Here is a 10,609-nt window from a genome sequence, read left to right as displayed (position 1 = left end):
GGTAACTTGTTACACCCTGGTCTTTCCTCCTCCTCCTCCTCCCCATTGGGTTGAATATATAAAAGCTTAAAAGTGTGCACCGCCTGACTCATGAACAGTTTATTCCCCTTTGTTATCATGCTTCTGAACGGTTCTTCCATAACGGACATTGGAATTTGTTAATGGAACTGATGACTTCAATTGAAGTAAGATTATAACCATGTATATCCTTTCCGCTGCTTGCATAACACGCAGGGGGAAGAAAAGCGTTTTACTCTACCTTGGTACATGTGACAATAAAAATGCTGAGCACTATGTACTACCTTATATCTTCCCCTTTGCTCTACCTATTGTAGCTTAATTTAGAGACACAGCATAGAAACGGACACTTCAGCCCACCAAGTTCACGCTGCCCATCAATCACACGTTGACACTGATTCTATGTTACCCCACTCTCTGCACGCTAGGATAATTAATGGAGGCCAATTAACCTACAAACCCCCACGTCTTTGGGATTTGGGCGGAAATGGGCATGCAGGGGAAACAACTGTGGTTACTGAGAGAATGTGCAAACTCCACACAGACAGCAACTAAGGTCGGGATTGAATCCAGGTCTGTTGGGCTGTGACTTTCAGTGGCTCTTTCAGCAGTGTCACCGTGTCATCCTATGCTTGAATTTTGCTCAATTGTATCCCTGTATAGTAGCTGATTTGATCGGATACAATCTAAAACAAACGTTTTTCATTGTATCATGGTACACGTGGCAAGCATAAACCTAAATCCTCATTCCTCAGATGTGACCCTGATAGAATTAGTAGTTTATTAAATCTTGGGAACCATACAGCCATAACCAAGTCTAAAACCATCTGTCTGAAGAAGAGCCCTGACCCGAAATGTCACTTACCATGTTCTCCAGAGATGCTCCCTGACCGGCTGAGTTACTCCAACACTTTGCATCCGTTTGTGTAAAGCAGCATCTGCAGTTCTTTGTTTCGACAGCCATAACCAAGAGAGTTTCCAGGTTTCATTAATTCATTTTACCCAAAGGAGTAAAGGCATGTTCATGTTGCTTGACTTTGTGTCTTCTGATATAACAGACCTTTGAAGTTATAATTTTTTTTTTTTTAATTCCTTTGAATGCTTTATCTTGGGTGTTTATTTAAGAGTGTGCTTATATGCCTATTTCTATCAACTCTGGAATTAATTACCAAAAACTCAGTTATCGCACTACTCCTGCTGGTATCATGTTCCAATGAAACGGAAGCTGACAACACATGAAAAGCATTGCAGCCAGACCTATTTCATTAACACAAGTGGTGACTCATGCTGATGATTTCAAAGCATAAACCTAGTGTGAAAGAAAAACTGCATTTTGATTCATCTAGATTGGGTTTTTTTCCACAATGGAAGCATTTCTGTAACAAATTTTCCACAGAAACATAGTGTTTCTGTAGATTATCTCATATGGAATAACACTCATAATGAAGTTGATTCGGGGTAAATACATACAGACTCAAAACAAAACACAGCAGGTCAGGAAGCATCTGGGGAAGGAATGGACAGGTGATGTTTTGGGTTGGGACTCATCTTCAGCATAGGTCCAACACAATCATCTGTCTATTCCCTCTGTGGATGCTACCTGACCCGCTAACTTCCTCCACCACTTTGTTTCTGTTCAAAATTCTAGCATCTGCAATCTCTTGAGTCTGAATTTATAGACTATCCTTCCATGGGCGCAGGAGATTGCAAAGCACTCCACCACATGGAGAGTTGGGTATTGCTGGCTTATGGCAGCTGTTTGAATTGGAATCACGGGCATTTCGCTGTTTAAATAACAGTGGGCCGGGGACATTTACATACTTGCTGTCAAACACACAAGTCCCAGATTTGAGGATCATTCATAACATCCGATCTGTCACTGCTCTACTGCAGGATTCCACACAGTAACTGCTCGTGGGGCTGTCTAGCTGAGATTCCTCACCTTTTACACTCTAATGTAAATTAAACACGTTCACTCTTTAATTTATTTAGCCAATTTAATTGTACTTTTTTTTTTAAATGCTCTTGAACGTTAGATACATTAAAAAAAATCTGTAATATCCTTATAGTTTTGACAGCTGACAAAGCTGGGATGGGGTTTTGAAAATAGTCAAATCTTTTGTGGAATTTCTTGGGTGGGGCTTCCTCAGTGCACGGTTTACGTTTATTATTGTCACATGTTCTGTGTTAAGGGAAAAGCTTTGTTGCTATCCTATCACTTCATTTATACCATACATGAATATAATCAAACCAAACTCAAGTGCAATAGATAGAGCAAAGAGGAAAGTACAGAATGCAGAATAATGCTTTTCGGCATTGTGGCGCATCAGTTCCAGAGACAGAGTCCAATGTTTGCAATGGTGTAGAGGTGAATTGAACTGTACCCTAGCCTATGGAAGGACTGTTCGGAAGCCTGATAACAGAGGGGATGAAGCTATTCCTGAGTCTAATGGTGTGCACTTTGAACCTCCTGTATCTTCAGCCCGATGGAAGGAATGACTGGATTGGAAAATGTCTTTGATTATGTTGGATACATCACGACTTGGTTTGGGAATTGCTCTGCCCAGGACAAGAAGGCAGAGAGTAGTGCGTTCGGCTGAACGCACTATGGGAACTACACTCGCCCCCTCCCCCCCCCCCCTGCAGAAACTATACATTAGAAGGTGCAACTCCAGAGCCAACAAGATCATGGGAGACCCCTTCCACCCCAGCAATGGACTGTTCTAGCAGCTATGGTCAGGCAAACGCCTCCGTTGCCATGGTGTGAGAACGGAGAGGGTGAGAAGGAGTTTCTTCCCAGAGGCCATTAGGACTGTAAACTTCTATCTCATCAGGGACTAACATTACTGTACCAATTTACTGTTGTGTGGCGTCTTTTTTAAATAGCTGTTTTTTCCTTTTCCTTCCCTCCCACAAATATGTAACATGTGGATATGTGATTCTGTTCCATTCTGTTTGTAGTTTGTTTGTTTTTTGCACAATTGGCAAGCATTGCCACTTTTAATTTCACTGCACATCTCGTATGTGTATGTGACGAATAAACTTGACTTGACTTGTATTAGACTGCATAATTATCATGTTAATTACTTTTAAAGTTGAGAAGAATCCAGTCCCTCATGTATGTGGTCTTGAATTGGTGAATTAATCACAGTGTTGATGTTGGGCAATTCTGTAGGATTGTGGGGTTACCTGATGTTTGAGTTACAGATTCATCGTCATGATACAATGCTGGGTGATTTTGCACTCTTGCTGCTGATTCCTCTTGGGACCAGTGGTTTAATTGCGTTTTCCCCAACATCTTGCATTGTGATCTCCCGTCTGCTGAATTCGCAGGTTATCGTCTGCACATGGAACCGTACAGCACAGGAACAGACCCTTCAGCCCACAATGTCTGTGCTGAACCAGATGCACATTAGTTCTGTGTTAATCCACTTTCTCATCCACTCCCTACACAAGAAGGGCATTTAAAAAGCTTATTAACCTACACACCTGCACATCTTTGGTATGTGGGAGGAAACCATGCGGTCACAGGCAGAATGTACAACCTCCACACAGAGGTCAGGATCAAATCCGGGTCTCTGGTGTTGTGAGACAGCATCTCTACCGCTGCGACACTGTGCTGCCCTAAAGGTGTATGAGTCATAATTATCATTTTGGAAAGCTTTACATGAATCAATGATATGCATGTAAATGCTAATTCATAATGTTGCAAATTATAATAGATGTGTAGAAATAAAAGTTTCAAAGCAATCTTTAGTTTCTACGCTGATTATGTGCGTAAGTTTCGATCTTTAAAATAATGAAAGCACAAACGTGAACGAGTGTTTTTCCTTTGCTGTTTTGATGTTTGAGAATGATTTAGCTTCTCTGCCTGTTTGATGAAGTCCACACCCGTCAAAGCAGCAGGCGTCCAGTTGAAGCATAGATGACAGCGACCAACATCAGGAAGGAAAGTTCTTACTGCATATCAACATGGAGCTTAGCGTGCTGTCTGTGTGGAGTTTGCATGGTCTCCCTGTGGTGGCATGGGTTTCCTGCCACATCCCAAATGCCTGTGAGGGGCACAGATCAAAGAACAATGCAGAAGCAGGCCGTTCGACCTGCAATGTCTGTGCCGAACATGCCAACCAACCTAAACAAATATCTCCTGTCTGTACATGATCCATATCCTGGCATTCCCTGCCTATCCATGTCATTGCATAACCAAGTGAATCCCTCTCCATAATCGCTGGCTTTTTAAAAGTGAACATCTGACTGCAAACTCCAGTTCTATGTTTGTGTGTTTAAAAATAGCAACTTGCGGTTTTTTTTGTGAGATATTTGGTTTGTAGCTATGGCAACGAGATCTGTTGTTAGTGGTGAATGACATTTTTCTGCCTCTGTAAAAGCATAGATATTGTGTACATCATTGAAACAAAATCTTTGCAGAAATATTAATAATGATACTAATAATATTAGGATATAACCAATCTTTATGATATAATCAGACTTTAATGGGATTATTTGCTTATTCAAATTAATTTGTAATTTGCTATAGTCATAAGGAATGGGAGTAGAATTAGGCCATTCGGCTTATCATGCCTACTCCACCATTCAATCATGGCTGATCTATCTCTCCCTCCTAACTCCATTCTTCTGCTCCCCATAACCCCTGACACCTGTACTAATCAAGAATCTATCTATCTCTGCCTTGAAAATATTAACTGACTTGGCCTCTACAGTTTTCTGTGGCAAAGAATTCCACAGATTCACCACACTCTGACTCTGTTATAGAACATTCCCTGCAAATCCATATGCCTATCTAAAGGTCTCTTAAGCACCACTATTGTATTTGCCTCCATCACTGCCTCTGGTATCATGTTCCAGGCACCCACCTTTATGTGTTAAAAAAACTTGCCTTGCTCATCTCCTTTAAATGCCCACCCTTTGCCCATAAAGCTCTGCCCAGCTAGTCTTTGACATTTCAATCCTGGGAGAAAGGTTTTGACTGTCTACCCTATCTATGCCTCCCATAAAGACTGCCCTTCCTGATATAAAATGCTGTATCGTATAGTACAGGAACAGACATAGTAGAGACAGACATTCGGCCCCATTGTCTGCGATGAACATGATGCCGAGTTAAACTAATCTTCCCTGCCTACACCTAGAGTCAAAGAGTCATAAAACGTGGAAACAGGTCCTTCGGTCCAACTTGCCTCACCGGCCAACAAGCCCCATCTACACTAGTCCCACCTGCCTGCGTTTGGCTCATATCCCTCCAAACCTCTCCTATCCATGTACCTGTCCAACTGTCTCTTAAACGTTGTGATAGTCTCTGCCTCAGGCACCTCATCTGGCAGCTCATTCCATGCACACACCACCCTTTGTGTGATAAAGGACCGATGATGCTGGTGATCGCACCCAAGCCATGTGACTGGAACACACTCAAAGGACTTGAATAAACAGCAGGGGTGATCACCTAACAATTTGTGGTAGAACCTTTGTCAAGCCCTTGAGAATCCACAAAACCAGAGTGAGAGTAAGTCAACCTCAATCCCAAAGATTGATTTAAAAGATGTCCATTGGGGTTCTGGTCAGCAAAAACACTCGATAGAATTCAATCAAAAACTCTGAATCAAGAGTGAGAAGAAGTTGTTGACTGCAACCAATAATCTTCTGGTAGAAAACAAAATTGCCTTGGAGGTGCACGTCCAAAGTTCAGATGTTATATTTAAGTTCAATCAAAATGCATGTGAGATATTCCATATGAGGAATATATCTATATTCTCTATAATCTCTATATACATCTCTATAATTTTTATAATTCTCAATAATGCTGAGCTGTGTTCTGCACTAAATCTTTAATGATTTGGACGAGGGAATTGAATGCAACATCTCCAAGTTTGCGGGTGACACGAAGCTGGGGGGCAGTGTGAGCTGTGAGGAGGATGCTAGGAGGCTGCAAGGTGACTTGGATAGGCTGGGTGAGTGGGCAAATGTATGGCAGATGCAGTATAATGTGGATAAATGTGAGGTTATCCACTTTGGTGGCAAAAACAGGAAAGTAGACTATTATCCAGCCCTGATGCCGACCACACTCATTCTATGTCATCCCACTTTCTAATTCGCTCCTTACACATTAGGGGCAATTTACGTAGACAAATTAACCTACAAGTATATAGAAGAAGCAACCGCTTTTGTGTGTGGAGACACGAGAAACTGCAGATGCTGAAAATCTTTAGTGAAACGTAAAGTGCTGGACGAACTCAGCGGGACAGGCAGCATCAGTGAAGGGAGTGAACAGGTGACTTATTGGGTCATAACCCTTCTTCAGACTGATTGTAGCAGGGGGGAGAAAGCTGGAAAAGATTGGTGGGGGTGAGACAAACCCTGGCAAGTGATCAACCTGGTGGATACAGGTGAGGGGTCATGTGATCTGGATTAACACATGGACCGCAATAGTATGGATTCCAACAAAATCATGAGAACGTATCATCCATGTTTATTTGAGGCCCATGTTCGTGTGTGTGCAGTTTGCACATTTCCACTGTGAGCACATGGGTTTCCTCCAAGTTCTTTGGTTTTCTTGCACATGCCAAAGATGTATGGGGGTTGTAGGTTAATTGACCTCATAAAAATGTCCCGTGTGCAGGGAGTGGGAGAGAAAGTGGGTTAAGATAGAACCAAGATTCCAAATCCACGATGACACCGGATCGTGGCGACTCTTCACGTACTGCTATCATCCATTACAATCGTTGCACTCTGAATATTCCTCTCATTAGCTAGAGTGTGTTCCTGATGGGCTTTATCGGTCTTCAATGTTATGTCTTTGCACTAAATGTTGCACCATTTATCCTCTGTCTGTATACTGTGTACTGTGGATGGCTTTATTGTATTCTTGTATAATCTTTACTTTGACTGGATAGCACGCAAACAAAAGATTTTCACTGTACCTCGCTCAGTACATGTGACAATAATAAACTAAACTAGAGTGAACGGGTGATCAATAGTCAGCATAGACTCGGTGGGCTGAAGGGTCTCGACATGAAACGTCACCCATTTCCTTCGCTCCATAGATGCTGCCTCACCCGCTGAGTTTCTCCAGCATTTTTGTCTACCTTCGATTTCTCCAGCATCTGCGATTCTTTCTTAAACAACCTGTTACCAGTAAACATTTCTTCAGCTGTTTCATGAGTTCTACCTGGAAACCAGACCTCTCTCCCCTACAAATAATTTATTTATGACATTGATTTTCCTTAAGGCATCAGGGACTAATTATATCGGCCGGCCAAAAAACCCACGGTGGATCATTGATTATATTCCCTCCATTCTACATTAGATTTCTGGAGAGATTTGCAGTGAAATAATTCATGAAAATCTCGGACACATTTCCTTATATTGCATTCGCCGCAGATTATCATCACAGAATTGAAAGTAACTGAGAAAAAATATTTTAATCATTTATACTTCCTGCTCTGTTGGCAATCAAAAACGTTATAAACATGTTAAAATAGAATTATATAAATTGCTCACGTCCAAAGTTATGATAATCAAGCTGCATTTGTTAATAATGTATAGTTGAATTCTGATGGATTCATCAATAGTTCATTGCAACATCATATGTATGGTTTCAAATTTCCATGGGGATCAGATAAAGAAATAAAATCTAAATTGTGCTCATTCAATACAACCAAATTTAAATTAAAAGATTACAAAACTCAGAAGCAATGTGCATTTCATCAAACAGCATCTACTTTCATTTTTTTTTTAATGAATAAATTTTATTATCTATAATGGGACATCATAAATTGAACATTACTGGCCAAACCACCCCTGTTCCTGTGCAGAAAGTGGAGATACAAGAAACTGCAGATGCTGGAATCATTAAGGCTTGCTGGATCTCTCAGTTGCTAACCACTCTCCTCCCCCTTCGCATACTGACCTTTCTGTTCATTCTCCATTGCCAGAATGAAGCCACGTGCTAACATTAAAACATATGAAGGAACGTATCCATGGACCTCATATTCTGCTTGGGTAGCTTGCAATCCATCGGTATGACCAGTGATTCTCCAATTTGAAGGAACACCCCACCTACCCCCCTCGCTTTCCTATGTCTTCCACCCATCTCAGTCCGCACCCATTTCTCCCACCACCTCCCATCCCCACCAATCACCCTGCTCCTTTCTCCTCCCTTGTACACTCATCTCCCATCCTCGAGTACCTCATTTCTCCTCCCCCTATCCCCTTCCACACATATTCCTCCCTCTGGCTTTACATTTCACTCCTCCTCTTCTTATCTAACTCCCTTTCGTCACCTTTTCAACTTTAGCCTTTGTTACTTACTCGACCTATTTACCTCCCACAATCAACCCCCTCTCACTCCTCCCTCACCTGTATCCACCTATCATTTGCCAGGCTCTGTCGCGCCCCCACTAGTCTCCTTTCTCTCTTTCACCCCCCTATTACAATCCGTCTGGAGAAGTGTCCCAATCCAAAATGTCACCTGTCCATTCCCTCCACTGCCTGACCCACTGAGTTCCTTCCGCTTTTTGTTTTTTTTCCTCAGCTGAAGATAATGGTGAGCTATTTTTTGAACCATTGCAGTCATGTTGTGAAGGAATACGTGCCATTCTCACATAAATTCATGTGATAGGAGCAGAATTGGGCCATTTGGCCCATCAAGTCTACTCTGCCATTCAATCATGGCTGATCTATCTCTCCCTCCTAACCCTATTCTCCTGCCTTCTCCATATAACCCCTGACACCAATACTAATCAAGAATGTACAGGTATCTATCTCTGCCTTAAAAATATCAATTGACGGCCTCCACAGCTTTCTGTGACAATGAGATTTTGAGTGAAGCTTCAGGTTCGACAACCTCATTTCAGTTGGCAGAGGTTGTACTTTTGAGAAGTACAAACAGACAAAAGTAGGTACTGAAAAGCAACTTCCTATAGTTCGAAGGTACACAAAAATGCTGGAGAAACTCAGCGGGTGCAGCAGCATCTATGGAGCGAAGGAAATAGGCGACGTTTCGGGCCGAAACCCTTCTTCAGACCCTTCTTCCTATAGTTGGACATTTGGGCAGGTACATGGATAGGAGAGGTTGAGGGATATGACTCAAACACAGGCAAGTGGGACTAGTGTGGATGGGGCATCTTTGATGGCATAGGCAAGTTAGGCTGAAGGGCCTGTTTCCATTCTGTATGACTGTATAGCAGTTGGAAGAAGCCTTGATGAGTTGTAGAAGTGGAAAACATAGAACTAGTGTGAATGGGTGATCAATGGTCAGCATGGACTTGGTAGGCTGAAGGGCCTGTTACTGTGGTGTACCTTGCAATCCAATTCAATTCAGTTGCCATAGTAGTCCACCTCCTACTGTATTTCATCATGCTGCAGGAGCAGTGGGTGGAGTGGCTGTGGAAGGTGCTGGATGAGGTGCCATTTAAACTGGCTGCTTTGTCTTAAGAGGTGTCAAACCTCTTGTGTCTTGTTGGGACTTCCCTTGAATTTAGCTTTTGCTGTTTAATAAGCATATCCCAGTGGCCTTGTGGATGATGTTCACTTGTGTCTTTGTTCATGAGGCAGTTCTTTGGAAAGGAAGTAATGGAACATTTGAGGAAGTCATAGTTATCGAGACATACAGTTTAGCATGGAAACAGGCTCTTCAACCCAACTCATCAATGCCCCATCTAAGCTTATGCCATTTGCCTGTCTTTGACCCATATCCCTCTAAACCTTTCCTATCCTTGTACCTGTCCTAGTGTATTTTAGAGATTGCTCTTGCACCCACCTCAACAACTCCCACTTCTGGCAGCTTGTTCCATATACCCACCATTCCTAGAGTGAAGAAGTTGGCCCTCAGGCTCATATCAAATCTTGTCCCTCTCATCTTAAACCAATGTCATCTTAAACCCTGAGTAAAGGACTCCGTGCATTCATCCCGACCTATTCGCTCATGATTTTGTACACCTCTACAAGATCACCACTTAGCCTCCTGCGCTCCAAAGAATAAAGTCCTCGCCTGCCCAACCTCTCCCTGCAGCTCAGACCCCCCGAGTCACTCTGAGATAGGTGGGAGTTGTCATGATATAATGTTTCTTCACATAATGTGATATTGAGAGTATTATATGCTTTGTGACTGAGAGAGAAACAGCATGGAACTGTCTGTTTTTGTAAACCAGCATTTGTAGTTCCTTGTTTCTACATTCTATACTGTTCTGTATAAGTATAGATATGGACAGAGTCGTAGTGATACAGTGTGGAAACAGGCCCTTCGGCCCAACTTGCCCACACCGGCCAACAATGTCCCAGCTACATTAGTCCCACCAGCCTGCATTTGGCCCATATTCCACCAAACCTGTCCTATCATGTACCTGTCTAACTGTTTCTTAAATGTTGGGATAGTCCCAGCCTCAACTACCTCCTCTGGCTGCTTGTTCCATACACCCACCATCCTTTGTGTGAAAAAGTTACCCCTCAGATTCCTATTTAATCTTTCCCCATTCACTTTAAACCTATGGTACACAAAAATGCTGGAGAAACTCAACGGGTGCAACAGCATCTATGGAGCGAAGGAAATAGGCAAAGTTTCGGCCCGAAACGTGTACTA

This window comes from Amblyraja radiata, chromosome 29 (genome assembly GCF_010909765.2).
Source record: "Amblyraja radiata isolate CabotCenter1 chromosome 29, sAmbRad1.1.pri, whole genome shotgun sequence".
Classification (NCBI taxonomy): Eukaryota; Metazoa; Chordata; class Chondrichthyes; order Rajiformes; family Rajidae; genus Amblyraja; species Amblyraja radiata.
This window is presented reverse-complemented; position numbering follows the sequence as displayed.